Here is a 5,515-nt window from a genome sequence, read left to right on the forward strand (position 1 = left end):
CTCCATCAGAATTATTATTACTGCAAAAACTTTTGCTACTGGGGCTGCTGAAATTCTATTCTAAGTGTGCACTGTCCACGAGAATTATTATGAAAGCTACGCTACTGGAACTGTGGGATTTAGTTGTAGTAAAAGTATCTCCACATTAGTTTTCAGTGTGGATTTTGTATATCTGGAAAAATTGTAAACATTCTCATGCAGTGCTACTGGAAATTAAAAAAAATTAAAAGTTATTCTCAGCCAGTGTTACTGTTGTAGTATGTAAGTTAAACATATCTCTACATGGGAATAGCAGAGTCAAATTGTACCTCAAGAACTATACTGTAATCTCAAGAACTGAACTGTAATTTCAAGAACTGAATTGTAGTCTCAAGAAAAGAACTGAGTAAACGAAAAAGTTCGTCACCATACGTCTTTGTTGCTATTTACAAAACAACCTATACCCAGTTGCTTTATATAGGCTGTACAGGTCACAAATGACATTAGTTTTTCTGAAGATGAGTGGTATTTAAAGAGGTGACGTTTAAGACCGAGAATAACAAAATATATAAAATGGTTGCATAGAATTACGCCTATCGTGCAGCACGAATCGGTTTATGGGAGCAGGAGGCACGTGACCGCATCTGCTTCCAAAGATACATAGCAGACATATCCAAAATAATATCTCCTGTGCTTGAAGAACACCACAGACATAGCATCTGGACGAAACTGTACACTGTCAAAGCGGGAACGGGGTGAAGAGAAATCATACACATATTATGAGTTAAAAAAACTAATTTATATCTCATCCAACTAAAAAGTAATTTTACATTTTCATAAGCAGACACAGCAACACTACTTTCACACACCTTCTTCTTCTTGAGTCGACGGAGAGCAGGACACCCGTAGAATTTTGGGTCTTGAATAGGAGCAAACTTGAAGATTTGAAGCATCCATGAGATCTTCTCCTTTCCATTCACATAGATGATGGTATCTGAGTGGTCGAATAATCGAAGCGACGTCACCATACATCTATAGGGTATGCATGGATCATCCCAGTGTATTCCATGGCAGAAATGTGTTAACCACTTTGCACCATTTCATGTTTTAGCGCACTTCACATCCTTGAAAGACCTTGGTTATGCGCTGTTTGCTGAGAATGTCTGTATCACTCCTTCATCTTCTGTGTACGCTACAAATGCGACATCTTTAAATATGAACTGTATATGCTCATCATCATAGAAACCCAGAGCGTCTGTAATGATGTTCACACCTTGACATGCCATTGCGGAATGCTCTGGGTATAGTGCAGCACCTGTTCATTTATACAGCTCATTGCTGAACACCGGTGAGTGGGCAGTAGTTGATCACAGTCATGTAGAACTAGAGCATAAGCTGCAGTGTAGTCTGGGAAATTTGTCGAAGATTCAAATTCACTTTGTACATCTACATGTCCAGACTTAATTATCTCGCTCTGTTTCAAGCAGTCTATTATGATGATCGGTATATCTCCTTGCATTGCCATGGACTGAGTAGACACCCTTCTCCTTCTTCTTCAGCACTTTCTTAGTAAGAAACACGAAAGCTCGCATACACGTCATACGCTAGACTGTATACATTTTCATTCTTCTGCAGCTGTGAATTTTCATATGGATAGAGTTCTGAATTCAGGTAGACTCCGGCATTTGTTAACTTGCAGTTGATGGATACGGTGGAATCATTTGTTATATTCCCTCTACTATTAGTCTGAAGCGCAAGTATGATGAATCTAGGCATCTCTAGCTGCAAAGAGGTTTTAATAGCCCATGTTAGTCTACTTGCAGTCAGTGGCAATGGGTACTCGAAAGCCTCCCAAGAAAAATGTTCAAATGTGTGTGAATTTCTAAGGGACCGAACTGCTTAGTTCATCGGTCCCTGGACTTACACACTACTTAAACTAGCTTATACTAAGAACAACACTCACGCCCATGCCCAAGGGAGGACACGATCCTCTGGCGGGAGGGTCTGCACAGTCAGTGACATGGCGCCTCTAACTGTGCGGCCACTCCACATGGCCAAACCTCCCAAGAGCGAAATGTTAGTGATAGATATGCACCGGAGTTCAGGACTTTTAAAAGATTCAAACGCTCCTTGTCTGATACACTGACGTGAGGCATTTTCCATATTATCTTGCTGATTGTGATCAAGCTATTATGCATCACACCCCATACCAGAATGAGTTCCTTTTCAGCATTCATAGAAATCTGCCTCCCATTATCCTTTTTAGAGGTATGCATGCAGTAAAGCACTTGTACTCTTCTCCTGCTCTATCCCGCATTTTCGAAACCATCACCGTGGATGATGCAGGGATGTATATTTTAATGGTTGATATTATGCCGACATTGCGTGTACAGTCGATCTCAGACCCATTGAGCTCAAAGTGTGTCTCTTTAAACAGGAATGCTAAAGCGTTACATGTGAGCTTGGATCCCACTGTGACACTGCCGTCGGTTTTGTTGAATCATCCCTCCAAATATATGAAACTCTTGCAGGGAACATCAGCTTATATTGGTACTGGATGTCAATTCTAATTTCATCATTCTTGTTAAATGTGGTTGAAGCATAAGGTTTATGTGAGAAGTATTCCTGGCGTACAATTCGCTCATCATACTCCACTGGACTGGTTATACTGAGTGAGGACGTCATTGGGAGGTTTCAAATCAACTGATTTAATAAATTCATAGTTCACATGTGTTATCATTTTGCGGTTCATCAGCGAAGTGACATGCTGCGGATTATGTGCACTGGTTTTATACCATACGCCCATCTTGCCTTAGATGTAATCGGACAATGACTTCCTCACTCCGCACAATACTCAACTCCAAATAGTCCACTGTCTGAACTGTCACTGGGAGGTATGTTGCACTGGTGGGAGTCTCAACAATCTTATACCCCATTGCAACTGTGGGGAAGAATCCGTGAATAATTCGAATCAGTCGTTGAGACAGGACTTCGTTACACTCCAGTCGGATTGTGCCGATGGGCAGTATGTCCACAGTCTGTTCTGACTTGTAAACTTACTAGGATCCCTCTTCAGAACTTGTCCTTTTGTGAAACCCAGTAAGCGTCCTATTGAATCTTTATGGTTACAGTCAATCATTGCAGTCACAGTCCATATTTCAGATTCGAGCTTATTTACGTTTGCATGTAGCCCAATACCTTTTCCAGACTGTTTTAAGACTTCGTTTAAATCGTCAATATCGTACGCAGCAGATTCTATTTCCACAATGCCTTTTTCACCATTAGTAACCAGATGCAGTTTGTTGTTAGTCTCGGTGATACGAGGGTGTCCAGAAAGTAAGTTCCGATCGGTCGCGAAATGGAAACCAGAGTGAAAACCAGAAACGTTTTATTTGCAACAGTTAGGTACACTTCCATCTACTTCTCTACATAGTCGCCGCTCCGACTTCGAGTGTTGTCGTAGTGTTGTATCAACTTTCCAATATCCTCGTCATAGGAAGCAGCCGCCTGTGCTTTCGGCCAGTTATCTGCACTGGTCTGCAGCTCGTTGTCTGTGGAAAATTTTTGTCTTCATATCCAACGGTTCTTGTGAACAGAGATGAGACTCAGGGGGAGCCAATTAAGGACTGTATTGTGGGTGATCAAACACTTCTCACCGGAAACGCTGCAGGATCGTCTTCATTGCCCCTGCCGTGTGCAGCAGAGAATTGGCTTAAAGAAGGAACTGCCCGACTGTTGTGTTATGTGGGCTGAATGACACAGGCGAAATCTCTAGCCAGGCCCTCATACTTGGCGGGAGACACTATTCCCTACGCATCTTTAAGTGCTCACTGTTCACTCAAAACTGAAAGGAGCGACGCGTCACGATCGACGGGCATACTGGAGACACTGCCCAACATGTATGCGAAAAGCTTTACCGGATTTTTCCCAGTGGTTTCCATTTCGCAACCGATCGGAACTTACTTTCTGGACAACCTTCGTATTTGGGATGCTGTTGTACGTCTCCAGTCCAGTCAACGTAACACTCCATTCACCAATGCTCAAATCAATTTGCACGTAATACAGATGGTCGTTCTTTTAAAATCAAAGTTTACGACATTGCTTCTGAACGTAAACTGATGAACGTCAAGAGAAACATGATGCGTAGATGTCCGCAGAGGTGTGTATTAAAGTCCTGATAGCCCCGAAAATTGTAGAACACACGTATTCTGCGAGTGAAGTATTCTTGTAATTCTTCCGGCGGTTGCAGGTCACCAAATGAGTCGAAATAATAGACGGTTTTTGCATTTTCTAACAAACTTACGAATATCAATATTTGTGAATGATTGATCTGGTAGGATTGCTAATGGGCTTTTTTAAAAATTTATGAATAGGCAAGCCCTTTCCTGTACTGTTTCAAGTATAGTCCTTTTCCGATGGCTGCGGCTTCCATCATGCGCTTATGACTCCTTGCCTCTTCTAACTACGCTTGGGAGTTTTGCGCGTTCTTGACTGTTCGAACATTAACTGCAGCACCATCAGCAAGGGATCATGTCGCTGAGAGCCCGGAGAGGGCTGTGATAAGAAATGGAAGAAAACCAAGAGATGTCTTGGGTATTCGAAAAACTCGATGTGCTCTAACTGATCCTCCTCTTCTTCTTCCAGCGCCTTTCCGCTTCAGAGAGTTTTTGACTGCATACATAGATGTTAGGATTCAGTTCTTCAAACAGCTCTGCTCCTCACCTTCTTCCTCCTTCTTGTTTAGTCCACAACGTGCAGCATTCATAACTCGCTTGAAATTCATCACTCCTAAACCCAATTTAATTTTCCACGCTTGGTTTTATCAACTGCAAATGCTGCAATGCATTGACCTATACCAATATCATTTCTTCTGCGTATCGCCTTAGCCTTATCAGCTAAAATCCTATCTGCAATGTGACGACTTGAGAGATCTTTGTTTGTAGCATACGCAGTGTCGTATTCCATACATGCTTCGTCGAGCAGATTACCCCCTTAGCACCTCGTGCCAAGTTTTTCTGAAGCTTTGTTCTGGGTCCACAGTAGTTATATCCCGGAATGTGTAATTCCACTGGCAATTTGTCTAGAGTACCACCACCTACTCCAATGCGTCTCCTGGCATGCATGGCTTGCTACTGCGGTGGTTGTGGACTGCGCACCCCATTATGTAGCAAATCGTAGCATCAGTCCAAGTGTTTTGTGCTGCAGGAAAACCAAGAAATTTGACTAGCGCTCTGTTTCCCCGTCGTCTTATGATTCTCTCCTCGATAAACACATCCTGGCCTGATCTCTTCTGCGACTCCTTGGCCTAGAAGCAGCCTGCAATTTCTCCACCTTCATTGTCCTTCAAGATTTAAGTTCTAGGATTCGTTCTTTGCACCTCTGAAACTGTAAATATCTCTGTTGACCAGTTTGGTAGGTATGATTTCTCAAATGTTGCCTTGTGTTTTGAGGTAGGTACCAAATCACCTACATTAAATTTCAGTTTGTGTGGATCCAACATTTTAATGCGATAGTACACCGTATCCATGAGTCCATT

Source organism: Schistocerca americana, chromosome 8 (assembly GCF_021461395.2).
Source record: "Schistocerca americana isolate TAMUIC-IGC-003095 chromosome 8, iqSchAmer2.1, whole genome shotgun sequence".
Classification (NCBI taxonomy): domain Eukaryota; kingdom Metazoa; phylum Arthropoda; class Insecta; order Orthoptera; family Acrididae; genus Schistocerca; species Schistocerca americana.